The sequence below is a fragment of the Somniosus microcephalus genome, unplaced genomic scaffold (genome assembly GCF_052327205.1).
Source record: "Somniosus microcephalus isolate GS21.2 unplaced genomic scaffold, FLI_Smic_1.0 scaffold951, whole genome shotgun sequence".
NCBI lineage: Eukaryota > Metazoa > Chordata > Chondrichthyes > Squaliformes > Somniosidae > Somniosus > Somniosus microcephalus.
In genome coordinates this window covers 39,917-61,122 of record NW_028226138.1, presented here as the reverse complement: position 1 = coordinate 61,122, position 21,206 = coordinate 39,917, and the positions used below count along the sequence as shown (strand labels likewise).

Sequence of the window (21,206 nt, the reverse complement as noted above, 5' to 3'; positions counted from 1 at the left end):
GTCGCTTCACCACCAGCAGTAAACCAGGCAGGCATGCCGGTTTTGGGTCACCGTTTCCTTCAGTTGCTATTGACAGGCTGATCCGAATCGCAGAATTTCCTCTGCTCCATAATTGGCCTGAACACTACAAACACCATCACCCAACCAACTGAATTCAGCCCGTTCACTCACTCGTCCCCACACCTGCTGCCTCTCACTTATTCAGATGTGCACCACGTTTACTCTTTCTTGCAATCTATCGACCGCGCCCCCCATTGCTGTCATCTCTCCGTCGTTTCCCCGTTCGCCCTTCCAATCTTGCCGGTTGAACAGCACCTCCCATTTGTTCCTGTGCTGCAATCCAATTAATTTAACACCAGTATCTTTTTGTCAATCGAACCTATCCAGACAGCGAAAGTTACATTAAGACATGGTTAAGAGAAGATCCATTCTGCAAACGAAAAGGGTGGGGAGGGGATCTGGACTCTGACTTCAGGATGAGAGTCAGATGTGTTTTTCATACCATTAGTCTGGGGAAGTTGTGATTAGGAGGGCAAATTTTTCCTATTGTTCTCTTCTCTTAAATTATGATAAATTTCAGGCTCAGTGCGTCAGGTTTTGTTATCACAATTTATGCTTTACTTACAGCAACTTCCTTCTTGCAAAAAACACAAGAACCTGCAACACAACTTTCAAAACACTTTATTCGCACCAACATAAGCTGCAAATGCTGCAAACTTGGAGCAGCCTTGGCCTTACCCTTTCTCTCAACGCATTCCTGCAGCGCCGTGTCGCCAGCACCAGATGGTGCTCTTGGCCTTTACACAACAGGCAATACCTTCACACAAAACGGAAGCCCGTTACACAACACGGAGAACCTTTACACAACAGGAAACACATTACTCAATAGCGGACATCTTTACAAAGCAGACAAAATCTCTAAACAACAGGGAAAATCTACACACAGCAGCGATCATCTTTACACAGGAGGGAACAATTTTATATAACCGGGAACATCTTTACACTACAGGGAATTTCTTTGCACAGCAGAACGCACCTTCATGCAAGTCTCTCTCTTCATCTCAGTCTCCGTTTCCCTGGCTGTCTACCTCCCTCTCTGTTTCTCTCGCAGTCTCGGTTTTCCCTCAGTCTCTGTCTCTGCCTCGTGTTAATCGCTCTGTCTGTCTCTCTCTCTCTTTGGTTTCTTCAGTGTCTTTCTCTGTCCCTCCATTTGTGTGGCCAGAAACACCCTTTCCGGATTCCTGTGTGTCATTTTGTGTGTGTCCCATTGTCGGTGTCGTAATACAGAGTGTCCTTGTGACATCGTGCAGCCATGTCAGCCTGCAAACACGGGTGCTGCGGGGTCCGGGTCTCTGGGCGGTTTCAGGGCCATGCTATAGTTTTCAACACAGGCTGGATGCTGAAATTTGTCTCGCTAACACACAGCACTGTGGGGCATCGGAACCTAAGCACCAGCCGGGATTGTTTGTTAACCGACAGCAGAGTGTAGCAGCGGAAGCGTGCTGGTCCCATAACCCAGAGGTCGATTGATCGTAAGCCTTCTTCTGCTAGTTGCATTCTTATATACACCAACAATAAAATGCTCTATTGCTACCCCAATCAAACGCACTTAATTTTATCACACTTTACTTACACCAACTTCCTGCTTGCAACACACAACAGGGATAAATTTTGAATGAAATTTACAATGGGTGTGTTGCAGCAAACTTTTATTTATTAGCGTTGCCTTGTAAACACGTAGCTGCTTCTGATATAGTGGGTTGCATCAGAAGTGAGTTTGCCGTCCACGAATTTAATTTCCTTTCGTTTCCCCTGCTATTTACAAGACCAGGCCACATTTCAATCACCAGTCACTAGTTTCAGATTCCTTAATGCACTGACGTGGTAGCGTGGCCGAGCGGTCTAAGGCGCTGGATTAAGGCTCCAGTCTCTTCGGGGGCGTGGGTTCGAATCCCACCGCTGCCAGATATTGCGACATTTATAAATTTCGTCGCTTCACCACCAGCAGTAAACCAGGCAGGCATGCCGGTTTTGGGTCACCGTTTCCTTCAGTTGCTATTGACAGGCTGATCCGAATCGCAGAATTTCCTCTGCTCCATAATTGGCCTGAACCCCGCACCGAACACCCAACCAACTGAATTCAGACCGTTCACTCACTCGTCCCCACACCTGCTGCCTCTCACTTATTCAGATGTACACCACGTTTACTCTTTCTTCCATTTCTTGCAATCTATCGACCGCGCCCCCCATTGCTGTCACTCTCGCACCCACCATCTCTCCGTCGTTTCCCCGTTCGCCCTTCCAATCTTGCCGGTTCAACAGCACCTCCCATTTGTTCCTGTGCTGCAATCCAATTAATTTAACAGCAGTATCTTTTTGTCAATCGAACCTATCCAGACAGCGAAAGTTACATTAAGACATGGTTAAGAGAAGATCCATTCTGCAAAAGAAAAGGGTGGGGGAGGGGATCTGGACTCTGACTTCAGGATGAGAGTCAGATGTGTTTTTCATACCATTAGTCTGGGGAAGTTGTGATTAGGAGGGCAAATTTTTCCTATTGTTCTCTTCTCTTCAATTATGATAAATTTCAGGCTCAGTGCGTCAGGTTTGTTATCACAATTTATGCTTTACTTACAGCAACTTCCTTCTTGCAAAAAACACAAGAACCTGCAACACAACTTTCAAAACACTTTATTCGCACCAACATAAGCTGCAAATGCTGCAAACTTGGAGCAGCCTTGGCCTTACCCTTTCTCTCAACGCATTCCTGCAGCGCCGGGTCGCCAGCACCAGATGGTGCTCTTGGCCTTTACACAACAGGCAATACCTTCACACAAAACGGAAGCCCGTTACACAACACGGAGAACCTTTACACAACAGCAAACACATTACTCAATAGCGGACATCTTTACAAAGCAGACAAAATCTCTAAACAACAGGGAAAATCTATAATCAGCAGCGATCATCTTTACACAGGAGGGAACAATTTTATATAACAGGGAACATCTTTACACTAAAGGGAATTTCTTTGCACAGCAGAACGCACCTTCATGCAAGTCTCTCTCTTCATCTCAGTCTCCGTTTCCCTGGCTGTCTACCTCCCTCTCTGTTTCTCTCGCAGCCTCGGTTTTCCCTCAGTCTCTGTCTCTGCCTCGTGTTAATCGCTCTGTCTGTCTCTCTCTCTCTTTGGTTTCCTCAGTGTCTTTCTCTGTCCCTCCATTTGTGTGGCCAGAAACACCCTTTCCGGATTCCTGTGTGTCATTTTGTGTGTGTCCCATTGTCGGTGTCGTAATACAGAGTGTCCTTGTGACATCGTGCAGCCATGTCAGCCTGCAAACACGGGTGCTGCGGGGTCCGGGCCTCTGGGCGGTTTCAGGGCCATGCTATAGTTTTCAACACAGGCTGGATGCTGAAATTTGTCTCGCTAACACACAGCACTGTGGGGCATCGGAACCTAAGCACCAGCCGGGATTGTTTGTTAACCGACAGCAGAGTGTAGCAGCGGAAGCGTGCTGGTCCCATAACCCAGAGGTCGATTGATCGTAAGCCTTCTTCTGCTAGTTGCATTCTTATATACACCAACAATAAAATGCTCTATTGCTACCCCAATCAAACGCACTTAATTTTATCACACTTTACTTACACCAACTTCCTGCTTGCAATACACAACAGGGATAAATTTTGAATGAAATTTACAATGGGTGTGTTGCAGCAAACTTTTATTTATTAGCGTTGCCTTGTAAACACGTAGCTGCTTCTGATATAGTGGGTTGCATCAGAAGTGAGTTTGCCGTCCACGAATTTAATTTCCTTTCGTTTCCCCTGCTATTTACAAGACCAGGCCACATTTCAATCACCAGTCACTAGTTTCAGATTCCTTAATGCACTGACGTGGTAGCGTGGCCGAGCGGTCTAAGGCGCTGGATTAAGGCTCCAGTCTCTTCGGGGGCGTGGGTTCGAATCCCACCGCTGCCAGATATTGCGACATTTATAAATTTCGTCGCTTCACCACCAGCAGTAAACCAGGCAGGCATGCCGGTTTTGGGTCACCGTTTCCTTCAGTTGCTATTGACAGGCTGATCCGAATCGCAGAATTTCCTCTGCTCCATAATTGGCCTGAACACTACAAACACCATCACCCAACCAACTGAATTCAGCCCGTTCACTCACTCGTCCCCACACCTGCTGCCTCTCACTTATTCAGATGTGCACCACGTTTACTCTTTCTTGCAATCTATCGACCGCGCCCCCCATTGCTGTCATCTCTCCGTCGTTTCCCCGTTCGCCCTTCCAATCTTGCCGGTTGAACAGCACCTCCCATTTGTTCCTGTGCTGCAATCCAATTAATTTAACACCAGTATCTTTTTGTCAATCGAACCTATCCAGACAGCGAAAGTTACATTAAGACATGGTTAAGAGAAGATCCATTCTGCAAACGAAAAGGGTGGGGAGGGGATCTGGACTCTGACTTCAGGATGAGAGTCAGATGTGTTTTTCATACCATTAGTCTGGGGAAGTTGTGATTAGGAGGGCAAATTTTTCCTATTGTTCTCTTCTCTTAAATTATGATAAATTTCAGGCTCAGTGCGTCAGGTTTTGTTATCACAATTTATGCTTTACTTACAGCAACTTCCTTCTTGCAAAAAACACAAGAACCTGCAACACAACTTTCAAAACACTTTATTCGCACCAACATAAGCTGCAAATGCTGCAAACTTGGAGCAGCCTTGGCCTTACCCTTTCTCTCAACGCATTCCTGCAGCGCCGTGTCGCCAGCACCAGATGGTGCTCTTGGCCTTTACACAACAGGCAATACCTTCACACAAAACGGAAGCCCGTTACACAACACGGAGAACCTTTACACAACAGGAAACACATTACTCAATAGCGGACATCTTTACAAAGCAGACAAAATCTCTAAACAACAGGGAAAATCTACACACAGCAGCGATCATCTTTACACAGGAGGGAACAATTTTATATAACCGGGAACATCTTTACACTACAGGGAATTTCTTTGCACAGCAGAACGCACCTTCATGCAAGTCTCTCTCTTCATCTCAGTCTCCGTTTCCCTGGCTGTCTACCTCCCTCTCTGTTTCTCTCGCAGTCTCGGTTTTCCCTCAGTCTCTGTCTCTGCCTCGTGTTAATCGCTCTGTCTGTCTCTCTCTCTCTTTGGTTTCTTCAGTGTCTTTCTCTGTCCCTCCATTTGTGTGGCCAGAAACACCCTTTCCGGATTCCTGTGTGTCATTTTGTGTGTGTCCCATTGTCGGTGTCGTAATACAGAGTGTCCTTGTGACATCGTGCAGCCATGTCAGCCTGCAAACACGGGTGCTGCGGGGTCCGGGTCTCTGGGCGGTTTCAGGGCCATGCTATAGTTTTCAACACAGCCTGGATGCTGAAATTTGTCTCGCTAACACACAGCACTGTGGGGCATCGGAACCTAAGCACCAGCCGGGATTGTTTGTTAACCGACAGCAGAGTGTAGCAGCGGAAGCGTGCTGGTCCCATAACCCAGAGGTCGATTGATCGTAAGCCTTCTTCTGCTAGTTGCATTCTTATATACACCAACAATAAAATGCTCTATTGCTACCCCAATCAAACGCACTTAATTTTATCACACTTTACTTACACCAACTTCCTGCTTGCAACACACAACAGGGATAAATTTTGAATGAAATTTACAATGGGTGTGTTGCAGCAAACTTTTATTTATTAGCGTTGCCTTGTAAACACGTAGCTGCTTCTGATATAGTGGGTTGCATCAGAAGTGAGTTTGCCGTCCACGAATTTAATTTCCTTTCGTTTCCCCTGCTATTTACAAGACCAGGCCACATTTCAATCACCAGTCACTAGTTTCAGATTCCTTAATGCACTGACGTGGTAGCGTGGCCGAGCGGTCTAAGGCGCTGGATTAAGGCTCCAGTCTCTTCGGGGGCGTGGGTTCGAATCCCACCGCTGCCAGATATTGCGACATTTATAAATTTCGTCGCTTCACCACCAGCAGTAAACCAGGCAGGCATGCCGGTTTTGGGTCACCGTTTCCTTCAGTTGCTATTGACAGGCTGATCCGAATCGCAGAATTTCCTCTGCTCCATAATTGGCCTGAACACTACAAACACCATCACCCAACCAACTGAATTCAGCCCGTTCACTCACTCGTCCCCACACCTGCTGCCTCTCACTTATTCAGATGTGCACCACGTTTACTCTTTCTTGCAATCTATCGACCGCGCCCCCCATTGCTGTCATCTCTCCGTCGTTTCCCCGTTCGCCCTTCCAATCTTGCCGGTTGAACAGCACCTCCCATTTGTTCCTGTGCTGCAATCCAATTAATTTAACACCAGTATCTTTTTGTCAATCGAACCTATCCAGACAGCGAAAGTTACATTAAGACATGGTTAAGAGAAGATCCATTCTGCAAACGAAAAGGGTGGGGAGGGGATCTGGACTCTGACTTCAGGATGAGAGTCAGATGTGTTTTTCATACCATTAGTCTGGGGAAGTTGTGATTAGGAGGGCAAATTTTTCCTATTGTTCTCTTCTCTTAAATTATGATAAATTTCAGGCTCAGTGCGTCAGGTTTTGTTATCACAATTTATGCTTTACTTACAGCAACTTCCTTCTTGCAAAAAACACAAGAACCTGCAACACAACTTTCAAAACACTTTATTCGCACCAACATAAGCTGCAAATGCTGCAAACTTGGAGCAGCCTTGGCCTTACCCTTTCTCTCAACGCATTCCTGCAGCGCCGTGTCGCCAGCACCAGATGGTGCTCTTGGCCTTTACACAACAGGCAATACCTTCACACAAAACGGAAGCCCGTTACACAACACGGAGAACCTTTACACAACAGGAAACACATTACTCAATAGCGGACATCTTTACAAAGCAGACAAAATCTCTAAACAACAGGGAAAATCTACACACAGCAGCGATCATCTTTACACAGGAGGGAACAATTTTATATAACCGGGAACATCTTTACACTACAGGGAATTTCTTTGCACAGCAGAACGCACCTTCATGCAAGTCTCTCTCTTCATCTCAGTCTCCGTTTCCCTGGCTGTCTACCTCCCTCTCTGTTTCTCTCGCAGTCTCGGTTTTCCCTCAGTCTCTGTCTCTGCCTCGTGTTAATCGCTCTGTCTGTCTCTCTCTCTCTTTGGTTTCTTCAGTGTCTTTCTCTGTCCCTCCATTTGTGTGGCCAGAAACACCCTTTCCGGATTCCTGTGTGTCATTTTGTGTGTGTCCCATTGTCGGTGTCGTAATACAGAGTGTCCTTGTGACATCGTGCAGCCATGTCAGCCTGCAAACACGGGTGCTGCGGGGTCCGGGTCTCTGGGCGGTTTCAGGGCCATGCTATAGTTTTCAACACAGGCTGGATGCTGAAATTTGTCTCGCTAACACACAGCACTGTGGGGCATCGGAACCTAAGCACCAGCCGGGATTGTTTGTTAACCGACAGCAGAGTGTAGCAGCGGAAGCGTGCTGGTCCCATAACCCAGAGGTCGATTGATCGTAAGCCTTCTTCTGCTAGTTGCATTCTTATATACACCAACAATAAAATGCTCTATTGCTACCCCAATCAAACGCACTTAATTTTATCACACTTTACTTACACCAACTTCCTGCTTGCAACACACAACAGGGATAAATTTTGAATGAAATTTACAATGGGTGTGTTGCAGCAAACTTTTATTTATTAGCGTTGCCTTGTAAACACGTAGCTGCTTCTGATATAGTGGGTTGCATCAGAAGTGAGTTTGCCGTCCACGAATTTAATTTCCTTTCGTTTCCCCTGCTATTTACAAGACCAGGCCACATTTCAATCACCAGTCACTAGTTTCAGATTCCTTAATGCACTGACGTGGTAGCGTGGCCGAGCGGTCTAAGGCGCTGGATTAAGGCTCCAGTCTCTTCGGGGGCGTGGGTTCGAATCCCACCGCTGCCAGATATTGCGACATTTATAAATTTCGTCGCTTCACCACCAGCAGTAAACCAGGCAGGCATGCCGGTTTTGGGTCACCGTTTCCTTCAGTTGCTATTGACAGGCTGATCCGAATCGCAGAATTTCCTCTGCTCCATAATTGGCCTGAACACTACAAACACCATCACCCAACCAACTGAATTCAGCCCGTTCACTCACTCGTCCCCACACCTGCTGCCTCTCACTTATTCAGATGTGCACCACGTTTACTCTTTCTTGCAATCTATCGACCGCGCCCCCCATTGCTGTCATCTCTCCGTCGTTTCCCCGTTCGCCCTTCCAATCTTGCCGGTTGAACAGCACCTCCCATTTGTTCCTGTGCTGCAATCCAATTAATTTAACACCAGTATCTTTTTGTCAATCGAACCTATCCAGACAGCGAAAGTTACATTAAGACATGGTTAAGAGAAGATCCATTCTGCAAACGAAAAGGGTGGGGAGGGGATCTGGACTCTGACTTCAGGATGAGAGTCAGATGTGTTTTTCATACCATTAGTCTGGGGAAGTTGTGATTAGGAGGGCAAATTTTTCCTATTGTTCTCTTCTCTTAAATTATGATAAATTTCAGGCTCAGTGCGTCAGGTTTTGTTATCACAATTTATGCTTTACTTACAGCAACTTCCTTCTTGCAAAAAACACAAGAACCTGCAACACAACTTTCAAAACACTTTATTCGCACCAACATAAGCTGCAAATGCTGCAAACTTGGAGCAGCCTTGGCCTTACCCTTTCTCTCAACGCATTCCTGCAGCGCCGTGTCGCCAGCACCAGATGGTGCTCTTGGCCTTTACACAACAGGCAATACCTTCACACAAAACGGAAGCCCGTTACACAACACGGAGAACCTTTACACAACAGGAAACACATTACTCAATAGCGGACATCTTTACAAAGCAGACAAAATCTCTAAACAACAGGGAAAATCTACACACAGCAGCGATCATCTTTACACAGGAGGGAACAATTTTATATAACCGGGAACATCTTTACACTACAGGGAATTTCTTTGCACAGCAGAACGCACCTTCATGCAAGTCTCTCTCTTCATCTCAGTCTCCGTTTCCCTGGCTGTCTACCTCCCTCTCTGTTTCTCTCGCAGTCTCGGTTTTCCCTCAGTCTCTGTCTCTGCCTCGTGTTAATCGCTCTGTCTGTCTCTCTCTCTCTTTGGTTTCTTCAGTGTCTTTCTCTGTCCCTCCATTTGTGTGGCCAGAAACACCCTTTCCGGATTCCTGTGTGTCATTTTGTGTGTGTCCCATTGTCGGTGTCGTAATACAGAGTGTCCTTGTGACATCGTGCAGCCATGTCAGCCTGCAAACACGGGTGCTGCGGGGTCCGGGTCTCTGGGCGGTTTCAGGGCCATGCTATAGTTTTCAACACAGGCTGGATGCTGAAATTTGTCTCGCTAACACACAGCACTGTGGGGCATCGGAACCTAAGCACCAGCCGGGATTGTTTGTTAACCGACAGCAGAGTGTAGCAGCGGAAGCGTGCTGGTCCCATAACCCAGAGGTCGATTGATCGTAAGCCTTCTTCTGCTAGTTGCATTCTTATATACACCAACAATAAAATGCTCTATTGCTACCCCAATCAAACGCACTTAATTTTATCACACTTTACTTACACCAACTTCCTGCTTGCAACACACAACAGGGATAAATTTTGAATGAAATTTACAATGGGTGTGTTGCAGCAAACTTTTATTTATTAGCGTTGCCTTGTAAACACGTAGCTGCTTCTGATATAGTGGGTTGCATCAGAAGTGAGTTTGCCGTCCACGAATTTAATTTCCTTTCGTTTCCCCTGCTATTTACAAGACCAGGCCACATTTCAATCACCAGTCACTAGTTTCAGATTCCTTAATGCACTGACGTGGTAGCGTGGCCGAGCGGTCTAAGGCGCTGGATTAAGGCTCCAGTCTCTTCGGGGGCGTGGGTTCGAATCCCACCGCTGCCAGATATTGCGACATTTATAAATTTCGTCGCTTCACCACCAGCAGTAAACCAGGCAGGCATGCCGGTTTTGGGTCACCGTTTCCTTCAGTTGCTATTGACAGGCTGATCCGAATCGCAGAATTTCCTCTGCTCCATAATTGGCCTGAACACTACAAACACCATCACCCAACCAACTGAATTCAGCCCGTTCACTCACTCGTCCCCACACCTGCTGCCTCTCACTTATTCAGATGTGCACCACGTTTACTCTTTCTTGCAATCTATCGACCGCGCCCCCCATTGCTGTCATCTCTCCGTCGTTTCCCCGTTCGCCCTTCCAATCTTGCCGGTTGAACAGCACCTCCCATTTGTTCCTGTGCTGCAATCCAATTAATTTAACACCAGTATCTTTTTGTCAATCGAACCTATCCAGACAGCGAAAGTTACATTAAGACATGGTTAAGAGAAGATCCATTCTGCAAACGAAAAGGGTGGGGAGGGGATCTGGACTCTGACTTCAGGATGAGAGTCAGATGTGTTTTTCATACCATTAGTCTGGGGAAGTTGTGATTAGGAGGGCAAATTTTTCCTATTGTTCTCTTCTCTTAAATTATGATAAATTTCAGGCTCAGTGCGTCAGGTTTTGTTATCACAATTTATGCTTTACTTACAGCAACTTCCTTCTTGCAAAAAACACAAGAACCTGCAACACAACTTTCAAAACACTTTATTCGCACCAACATAAGCTGCAAATGCTGCAAACTTGGAGCAGCCTTGGCCTTACCCTTTCTCTCAACGCATTCCTGCAGCGCCGTGTCGCCAGCACCAGATGGTGCTCTTGGCCTTTACACAACAGGCAATACCTTCACACAAAACGGAAGCCCGTTACACAACACGGAGAACCTTTACACAACAGGAAACACATTACTCAATAGCGGACATCTTTACAAAGCAGACAAAATCTCTAAACAACAGGGAAAATCTACACACAGCAGCGATCATCTTTACACAGGAGGGAACAATTTTATATAACCGGGAACATCTTTACACTACAGGGAATTTCTTTGCACAGCAGAACGCACCTTCATGCAAGTCTCTCTCTTCATCTCAGTCTCCGTTTCCCTGGCTGTCTACCTCCCTCTCTGTTTCTCTCGCAGTCTCGGTTTTCCCTCAGTCTCTGTCTCTGCCTCGTGTTAATCGCTCTGTCTGTCTCTCTCTCTCTTTGGTTTCTTCAGTGTCTTTCTCTGTCCCTCCATTTGTGTGGCCAGAAACACCCTTTCCGGATTCCTGTGTGTCATTTTGTGTGTGTCCCATTGTCGGTGTCGTAATACAGAGTGTCCTTGTGACATCGTGCAGCCATGTCAGCCTGCAAACACGGGTGCTGCGGGGTCCGGGTCTCTGGGCGGTTTCAGGGCCATGCTATAGTTTTCAACACAGGCTGGATGCTGAAATTTGTCTCGCTAACACACAGCACTGTGGGGCATCGGAACCTAAGCACCAGCCGGGATTGTTTGTTAACCGACAGCAGAGTGTAGCAGCGGAAGCGTGCTGGTCCCATAACCCAGAGGTCGATTGATCGTAAGCCTTCTTCTGCTAGTTGCATTCTTATATACACCAACAATAAAATGCTCTATTGCTACCCCAATCAAACGCACTTAATTTTATCACACTTTACTTACACCAACTTCCTGCTTGCAACACACAACAGGGATAAATTTTGAATGAAATTTACAATGGGTGTGTTGCAGCAAACTTTTATTTATTAGCGTTGCCTTGTAAACACGTAGCTGCTTCTGATATAGTGGGTTGCATCAGAAGTGAGTTTGCCGTCCACGAATTTAATTTCCTTTCGTTTCCCCTGCTATTTACAAGACCAGGCCACATTTCAATCACCAGTCACTAGTTTCAGATTCCTTAGCGCACTGACGTGGTAGCGTGGCCGAGCGGTCTAAGGCGCTGGATTAAGGCTCCAGTCTCTTCGGGGGCGTGGGTTCGAATCCCACCGCTGCCAGATATTGCGACATTTATAAATTTCGTCGCTTCACCACCAGCAGTAAACCAGGCAGGCATGCCGGTTTTGGGTCACCGTTTCCTTCAGTTGCTATTGACAGGCTGATCCGAATCGCAGAATTTCCTCTGCTCCATAATTGGCCTGAACACTACAAACACCATCACCCAACCAACTGAATTCAGCCCGTTCACTCACTCGTCCCCACACCTGCTGCCTCTCACTTATTCAGATGTGCACCACGTTTACTCTTTCTTGCAATCTATCGACCGCGCCCCCCATTGCTGTCATCTCTCCGTCGTTTCCCCGTTCGCCCTTCCAATCTTGCCGGTTGAACAGCACCTCCCATTTGTTCCTGTGCTGCAATCCAATTAATTTAACACCAGTATCTTTTTGTCAATCGAACCTATCCAGACAGCGAAAGTTACATTAAGACATGGTTAAGAGAAGATCCATTCTGCAAACGAAAAGGGTGGGGAGGGGATCTGGACTCTGACTTCAGGATGAGAGTCAGATGTGTTTTTCATACCATTAGTCTGGGGAAGTTGTGATTAGGAGGGCAAATTTTTCCTATTGTTCTCTTCTCTTAAATTATGATAAATTTCAGGCTCAGTGCGTCAGGTTTTGTTATCACAATTTATGCTTTACTTACAGCAACTTCCTTCTTGCAAAAAACACAAGAACCTGCAACACAACTTTCAAAACACTTTATTCGCACCAACATAAGCTGCAAATGCTGCAAACTTGGAGCAGCCTTGGCCTTACCCTTTCTCTCAACGCATTCCTGCAGCGCCGTGTCGCCAGCACCAGATGGTGCTCTTGGCCTTTACACAACAGGCAATACCTTCACACAAAACGGAAGCCCGTTACACAACACGGAGAACCTTTACACAACAGGAAACACATTACTCAATAGCGGACATCTTTACAAAGCAGACAAAATCTCTAAACAACAGGGAAAATCTACACACAGCAGCGATCATCTTTACACAGGAGGGAACAATTTTATATAACCGGGAACATCTTTACACTACAGGGAATTTCTTTGCACAGCAGAACGCACCTTCATGCAAGTCTCTCTCTTCATCTCAGTCTCCGTTTCCCTGGCTGTCTACCTCCCTCTCTGTTTCTCTCGCAGTCTCGGTTTTCCCTCAGTCTCTGTCTCTGCCTCGTGTTAATCGCTCTGTCTGTCTCTCTCTCTCTTTGGTTTCTTCAGTGTCTTTCTCTGTCCCTCCATTTGTGTGGCCAGAAACACCCTTTCCGGATTCCTGTGTGTCATTTTGTGTGTGTCCCATTGTCGGTGTCGTAATACAGAGTGTCCTTGTGACATCGTGCAGCCATGTCAGCCTGCAAACACGGGTGCTGCGGGGTCCGGGTCTCTGGGCGGTTTCAGGGCCATGCTATAGTTTTCAACACAGCCTGGATGCTGAAATTTGTCTCGCTAACACACAGCACTGTGGGGCATCGGAACCTAAGCACCAGCCGGGATTGTTTGTTAACCGACAGCAGAGTGTAGCAGCGGAAGCGTGCTGGTCCCATAACCCAGAGGTCGATTGATCGTAAGCCTTCTTCTGCTAGTTGCATTCTTATATACACCAACAATAAAATGCTCTATTGCTACCCCAATCAAACGCACTTAATTTTATCACACTTTACTTACACCAACTTCCTGCTTGCAACACACAACAGGGATAAATTTTGAATGAAATTTACAATGGGTGTGTTGCAGCAAACTTTTATTTATTAGCGTTGCCTTGTAAACACGTAGCTGCTTCTGATATAGTGGGTTGCATCAGAAGTGAGTTTGCCGTCCACGAATTTAATTTCCTTTCGTTTCCCCTGCTATTTACAAGACCAGGCCACATTTCAATCACCAGTCACTAGTTTCAGATTCCTTAATGCACTGACGTGGTAGCGTGGCCGAGCGGTCTAAGGCGCTGGATTAAGGCTCCAGTCTCTTCGGGGGCGTGGGTTCGAATCCCACCGCTGCCAGATATTGCGACATTTATAAATTTCGTCGCTTCACCACCAGCAGTAAACCAGGCAGGCATGCCGGTTTTGGGTCACCGTTTCCTTCAGTTGCTATTGACAGGCTGATCCGAATCGCAGAATTTCCTCTGCTCCATAATTGGCCTGAACCCCGCACCGAACACCCAACCAACTGAATTCAGACCGTTCACTCACTCGTCCCCACACCTGCTGCCTCTCACTTATTCAGATGTACACCACGTTTACTCTTTCTTGCAATCTATCGACCGCGCCCCCCATTGCTGTCACTCTCGCACCCACCATCTCTCCGTCGTTTCCCCGTTCGCCCTTCCAATCTTGCCGGTTCAACAGCACCTCCCATTTGTTCCTGTGCTGCAATCCAATTAATTTAACAGCAGTATCTTTTTGTCAATCGAACCTATCCAGACAGCGAAAGTTACATTAAGACATGGTTAAGAGAAGATCCATTCTGCAAAAGAAAAGGGTGGGGGAGGGGATCTGGACTCTGACTTCAGGATGAGAGTCAGATGTGTTTTTCATACCATTAGTCTGGGGAAGTTGTGATTAGGAGGGCAAATTTTTCCTATTGTTCTCTTCTCTTCAATTATGATAAATTTCAGGCTCAGTGCGTCAGGTTTGTTATCACAATTTATGCTTTACTTACAGCAACTTCCTTCTTGCAAAAAACACAAGAACCTGCAACACAACTTTCAAAACACTTTATTCGCACCAACATAAGCTGCAAATGCTGCAAACTTGGAGCAGCCTTGGCCTTACCCTTTCTCTCAACGCATTCCTGCAGCGCCGGGTCGCCAGCACCAGATGGTGCTCTTGGCCTTTACACAACAGGCAATACCTTCACACAAAACGGAAGCCCGTTACACAACACGGAGAACCTTTACACAACAGCAAACACATTACTCAATAGCGGACATCTTTACAAAGCAGACAAAATCTCTAAACAACAGGGAAAATCTATAATCAGCAGCGATCATCTTTACACAGGAGGGAACAATTTTATATAACAGGGAACATCTTTACACTAAAGGGAATTTCTTTGCACAGCAGAACGCACCTTCATGCAAGTCTCTCTCTTCATCTCAGTCTCCGTTTCCCTGGCTGTCTACCTCCCTCTCTGTTTCTCTCGCAGCCTCGGTTTTCCCTCAGTCTCTGTCTCTGCCTCGTGTTAATCGCTCTGTCTGTCTCTCTCTCTCTTTGGTTTCCTCAGTGTCTTTCTCTGTCCCTCCATTTGTGTGGCCAGAAACACCCTTTCCGGATTCCTGTGTGTCATTTTGTGTGTGTCCCATTGTCGGTGTCGTAATACAGAGTGTCCTTGTGACATCGTGCAGCCATGTCAGCCTGCAAACACGGGTGCTGCGGGGTCCGGGCCTCTGGGCGGTTTCAGGGCCATGCTATAGTTTTCAACACAGGCTGGATGCTGAAATTTGTCTCGCTAACACACAGCACTGTGGGGCATCGGAACCTAAGCACCAGCCGGGATTGTTTGTTAACCGACAGCAGAGTGTAGCAGCGGAAGCGTGCTGGTCCCATAACCCAGAGGTCGATTGATCGTAAGCCTTCTTCTGCTAGTTGCATTCTTATATACACCAACAATAAAATGCTCTATTGCTACCCCAATCAAACGCACTTAATTTTATCACACTTTACTTACACCAACTTCCTGCTTGCAATACACAACAGGGATAAATTTTGAATGAAATTTAGAACGGGTGTGTTGCAGCAAACTTTTATTTATTAGTGTTGCCTTGTGAACACGTAGCTGCTTCTGATATAGTGGGTTGCATCAGAAGTGAGTTTGCCGTCCACGAATTTAATTTCCTTTTGTTTCCCCTGCTATTTACAAGACCAGGCCACATTTCAATCACCAGTCACTAGTTTCAGATTCCTTAGCGCACTGACGTGGTAGCGTGGCCGAGCGGTCTAAGGCGCTGGATTAAGGCTCCAGTCTCTTCGGGGGCGTGGGTTCGAATCCCACCACTGCCAGATATTGCGACATTTATAAATTTCGTCGCTTCACCACCAGCAGTAAACCAGGCAGGCGTGCCGGTTTTGGGTCACCTTTTCCTTCAGTTGCTATTGACAGGCTGATCCGAATCGCAGAATTTCCTCTGCTCCATAATTGGCCCGAACCCCGCACCGAACACTACAAACACCGTCACCCAACCAACTGAATTCAGACCGTTCACTCACTCGTCCCCACACCTGCTGCCTCTCACTTATTCAGATGTACACCACGTTTACTCTTTCTTCCATTTCTTGCAATCTATCGACCGCGCCCCCCATTGCTGTCACTCTCGCACCCACCATCTCTCCGTCGTTTCCCCGTTCGCCCTTCCAATCTTGCCGGTTCAACAGCACCTCCCATTTGTTCCTGTGCTGCAATCCAATTAATTTAACAGCAGTATCTTTTTGTCAATCGAACCTATCCAGACAGCGAAAGTTACATTAAGACATGGTTAAGAGAAGATCCATTCTGCAAAAGAAAAGGGTGGGGGAGGGGATCTGGACTCTGACTTCAGGATGAGAGTCAGATGTGTTTTTCATACCATTAGTCTGGGGAAGTTGTGATTAGGAGGGCAAATTTTTCCTATTGTTCTCTTCTCTTCAATTATGATAAATTTCAGGCTCAGTGCGTCAGGTTTGTTATCACAATTTATGCTTTACTTACAGCAACTTCCTTCTTGCAAAAAACACAAGAACCTGCAACACAACTTTCAAAACACTTTATTCGCACCAACATAAGCTGCAAATGCTGCAAACTTGGAGCAGCCTTGGCCTTACCCTTTCTCTCAACGCATTCCTGCAGCGCCGGGTCGCCAGCACCAGATGGTGCTCTTGGCCTTTACACAACAGGCAATACCTTCACACAAAACGGAAGCCCGTTACACAACACGGAGAACCTTTACACAACAGCAAACACATTACTCAATAGCGGACATCTTTACAAAGCAGACAAAATCTCTAAACAACAGGGAAAATCTATAATCAGCAGCGATCATCTTTACACAGGAGGGAACAATTTTATATAACAGGGAACATCTTTACACTAAAGGGAATTTCTTTGCACAGCAGAACGCACCTTCATGCAAGTCTCTCTCTTCATCTCAGTCTCCGTTTCCCTGGCTGTCTACCTCCCTCTCTGTTTCTCTCGCAGCCTCGGTTTTCCCTCAGTCTCTGTCTCTGCCTCGTGTTAATCGCTCTGTCTGTCTCTCTCTCTCTTTGGTTTCCTCAGTGTCTTTCTCTGTCCCTCCATTTGTGTGGCCAGAAACACCCTTTCCGGATTCCTGTGTGTCATTTTGTGTGTGTCCCATTGTCGGTGTCGTAATACAGAGTGTCCTTGTGACATCGTGCAGCCATGTCAGCCTGCAAACACGGGTGCTGCGGGGTCCGGGTCTCTGGGCGGTTTCAGGGCCATGCTATAGTTTTCAACACAGGCTGGATGCTGAAATTTGTCTCGCTAACACACAGCACTCAAACAGACAGGGCGGGGGGGGGGATTTGGCGGGGGGGGAATTCGGCTGGGGGGCTAGTTCAGCGGGGGGAAATTAAGAACACAGCGCGGGGGGGGGACACAGCGCGCGGGGGGGGGGAAATCGGCGGGGGGGGGATACAGCGTGGGTGGGGGGAATTCGGCAGAAGGAGGGAAATAAAGAGAAGGAGGGAGAGAAAGAAAGAGAAGGAGGGAGAGAAAGAAAGAGAAGGGAGAGAAAGAAAGAAGGAGGGAGAGAAAGAAACAAGGAGGGAGAGAAAGAAAGAAGGAGGGAGAGAAAGAAAGAAGGAGGGAGAGAAAGAAAGAAGGAGGGAGAGAAAGAAAGAAGGAGGGAGAGAAAGAAAGGAGGGAGAGAAAGAAAGGAGGGAGAGAAAGAAAGAAGGAGGGAGAGAAAGAAAGAAGGAGGGAGAGAAAAAAGAAAAGGAGGGAGAGAGAGAAAGAAGGAGGGAGAGAAAGAAAGAAAAGGAGGGAGAGAGAAAGAAGGAGGGAGAGAGAAAGGAGGGAGAGGAAAGAGTGAAAATGGGAGAAAATAAAAAGAGAAACAGCGAGAGGGAGACACAGAACGAGAAACAGAGAGAGAGAGACAGAGAAACAGCGAGAGATTGAGAGAGACAGATTGAGACAGAGACCGAGAGAAACAGACCGAAAGACAGAAAAAGAGATTGAGAAACAGAACGAGAAACAGAGAGACAGAAAAGAGAAACAGAGATTGAGACAGAGACAGAGATTGAGAGAGATCGAGATTGAGAGAGAGAGACAGAGAGAGATTGAGATTGAGAGAGATCGAGATGATTGAGATTGAGAGAGATTGAGATTGAGAGAGAGATTGAGATTGAGAGATCGAGAGATTGACATTGAAAGAGATCGAGATGAGAGAGATTGAGAGAGAGCGAAATTGAGAGAGTGAGTGAGATTGAGAGAGATTGAGAGAGAGCGAGATTGAGAGAGCGAGATGAGAGAGATTGAGAGAGAGAGATTGAGAGAGATCGAGATGAGAGATTGAGAAAGAGAGGCAGAGATTGAGAGAGAATGATATTGAGATTGAGAGAGATCGAGATGAGAGAGATTGAGAGAGATTGAGAGAGATCGAGATGAGAGAGATTGAGAGAGATCGAGATGAGAGAGATCGAGATGAGAGAGATTGAGAGAGATCGAGATGAGAGAGATCGAGATGAGAGAGATTGAGAGAGATTGAGAGAGATCGAGATGAGAGAGATCGAGATGAGAGAGATCGAGAGAGATCGAGAGAGATCGAGATGAGAGAGATTGAGAGAGATTGAGATGAGAGAGATCGAGATGAGAGAGATCGAGAGAGATCGAGAGAGATCGAGATGAGAGAGATTGAGAGAGATTGAGAGAGATTGAGATGAGAGAGATTGAGAGAGATCGAGATGAGAGAGATCGAGATGAGAGATCGAGAGAGATCGAGATGAGAGAGATTGAGAGAGATCGAGATGAGAGAGATTGAGAGAGATCGAGATGAGAGAGATTGAGAGAGAATGAGATTGAGATTGAGAGAGATTGAGATTGAGAGAGATCGAGATGAGGAGATCGAGAGAGAATGAGATTGAGATTGAGAGAGATTGAGATTGAGAGAGATCGAGATGAGAGAGATTGAGAGAGATCGAGATGAGAGAGATTGAGAGAGATCGAGATGAGAGAGATCGAGATGAGAGAGATCGAGAGAGATCGAGATGAGAGAGATTGAGAGAGATCGAGATGAGAGAGATTGAGAGAGATCGAGATGAGGGAGATTGAGAGAGAATGAGATTGAGAGAGATTGAGATTGAGAGAGATCGAGATGAGGGAGATTGATACTCACGGTCACACCTGGTCTGCGCTTCCTCCCAATCTCCGCACGTCCACCTGGAGCCACAACTCAGAAATCTTCCTCCCAACACCTGGGAACACAACCTCGAGCAAACAGGCAAAGGGGAGTGAAAAGGGAGAGGGAGAGAAAGAGATTACAGATTGAATCTCACCGTCCCACATGGCACCAACGGAACAGCCGGCCGGATCTCTCTTCCATCCATCCATCCTTTCACCTGGACCGAGCCTGGAGCAGGGAGAGAGGGGCTGGGGGCTGGGAGAGAGAGATTGAGACAGGACTCGCTCACACACCGTTCACACCAGAGAATCTCACACACACTAACACAGAATGGCCAATGGGACCCAGTTCACACAGACACACAGACCAACATTCATTACCTGGACACTCAAAGAGTTTCAACACTAAAGAGACACAAAATACTACATTACCGGAACACTGAGTGGAAATTACAGTCAAAAGAATCACTCACCAAATATCAGAACACCATCCCGCAGTCAGAAAGAGTGAGACGCACATGGGTCTACCTTTTTATAGTGCCGACCTGTCACTCAAACTTCCCTCCACCCACTCCACAGCCCCCCAGCCTATCAGGTTGCTGCTTCCTCCACCTGAAGCCCGCCCCCCAGGTGTGGGTCAGTCCAAGTTGAGTCTGCCTATCGCCAGGGGAGTGGGGTAGTCCCAAATGACCTCCCAAATGGTTCCTTCCTGTCTCTGGCCAACACTGCCCTTCCCCCAGACCCCTGACTGCAGGCAGACAGACACAGCCGAGGACTGATGGACCTTGGGGAGGCCTCCCTCCACTCACCTACAACAGGGACATCACCCTCCCTGTCTGAGGCTGCTGCTTCCTCCCACACCCCCCATTGCTCAAGAAGTCTTGTTTGATGGTTCTTATTCCAAGCTCCATTTATGTGCTTTGCCATTCTCATGCTGTGTGTGGCTGGCTCCCTGTTTAATCCTGAGTTCCCTCAGCTTTCCCCTGTGCAGTGTGTGTTGTGCATCCGTTTATCTGTCTCAGCACCTGGACATATGCAATGAAATGTGGGTCAGCTGAACCAAAGAGATGCTCACCTTCCAATACACACTTTTGCAAATCTCCCGCTCGCCCTCTGTGGGTTTATCAATGTTGCTGCACTATAGGTAAATCTCTCGCTCGCCCTCTGTAGGTTTATCAATGTTACTGCACTATCGGTAAATCTCTCGCTCGCCCTCTGTAGGTTTATCAATGTTGCTGCACTATAGGTAAATCTCTCGCTCGCCCTCTGTAGGTTTATCAATGTTACTGCACTATCGGTAAATCTCTCGCTCGCCCTCTGTAGGTTTATCAATGTTACTGCACTATAGGTAAATCTCTCGCTCGCCCTCTGTAGGTTTATCAATGTTGCTGCACTATAGGTAAATCTCTCGCTCGCCCTCTGGAGGTTTATCAATGTCACTGCACCATAGGTAAATCTCTCGCTCGCCCTCTGTAGGTTTATCAATGTCACTGCACTATAGGTAAATATCTCGCTCGTCCTCTGTAGGTTTATCAATGTTACTGCACTATAGGTAAATCTCTCGCTCGCCCTCTGTAGGTTTATCAATGTTACTGCACTATAGGTAAATCTCTCGCTCGCCCTCTGTAGGTTTATCAATGTTACTGCACTATCGGTAAATCTCTCGCTCGCCCTCTGTAGGTTTATCAATGTTGCTGCACTATAGGTAAATCTCTCGCTCGCCCTCTGTAGGTTTATCAATGTTACTGCACTATCGGTAAATCTCTCGCTCGCCCTCTGTAGGTTTATCAATGTTACTGCACTATAGGTAAATCTCTCGCTCGCCCTCTGTAGGTTTATCAATGTTGCTGCACTATAGGTAAATCTCTCGCTCGCCCTCTGGAGGTTTATCAATGTCACTGCACCATAGGTAAATCTCTCGCTCGCCCTCTGTAGGTTTATCAATGTCACT

General features: G+C 46.9%; 7 non-coding genes across 7 annotated transcripts; all 7 read left to right on the top strand.

Moving 5' to 3' along the window:
• Nucleotides 1-1,883: 1,883 nt before the first annotated feature.
• On the top strand, nt 1,884-1,965 carry trnal-aag (transfer RNA leucine (anticodon AAG)). Its single transcript has one exon. It is a non-coding gene; the product is annotated as a tRNA-Leu (tRNA).
• A 1,928-nt stretch (nt 1,966-3,893) lies between these two features.
• Nucleotides 3,894-3,975, top strand: trnal-aag (transfer RNA leucine (anticodon AAG)). The gene has a single exon. It is a non-coding gene; the product is annotated as a tRNA-Leu (tRNA).
• Nucleotides 3,976-5,882: 1,907 nt separating this feature from the next.
• Nucleotides 5,883-5,964, top strand: trnal-aag (transfer RNA leucine (anticodon AAG)). The gene has a single exon. It is a non-coding gene; the product is annotated as a tRNA-Leu (tRNA).
• Nucleotides 5,965-7,871: 1,907 nt separating this feature from the next.
• On the top strand, nt 7,872-7,953 carry trnal-aag (transfer RNA leucine (anticodon AAG)). The gene has a single exon. It is a non-coding gene; the product is annotated as a tRNA-Leu (tRNA).
• Nucleotides 7,954-9,860: 1,907 nt separating this feature from the next.
• On the top strand, nt 9,861-9,942 carry trnal-aag (transfer RNA leucine (anticodon AAG)). The gene has a single exon. It is a non-coding gene; the product is annotated as a tRNA-Leu (tRNA).
• A 1,907-nt stretch (nt 9,943-11,849) lies between these two features.
• Nucleotides 11,850-11,931, top strand: trnal-aag (transfer RNA leucine (anticodon AAG)). The gene has a single exon. It is a non-coding gene; the product is annotated as a tRNA-Leu (tRNA).
• Nucleotides 11,932-13,838: 1,907 nt separating this feature from the next.
• trnal-aag (transfer RNA leucine (anticodon AAG)) lies at nt 13,839-13,920 on the top strand. Its single transcript has one exon. It is a non-coding gene; the product is annotated as a tRNA-Leu (tRNA).
• The last annotated feature ends 7,286 nt before the right edge of the window (nt 13,921-21,206 follow it).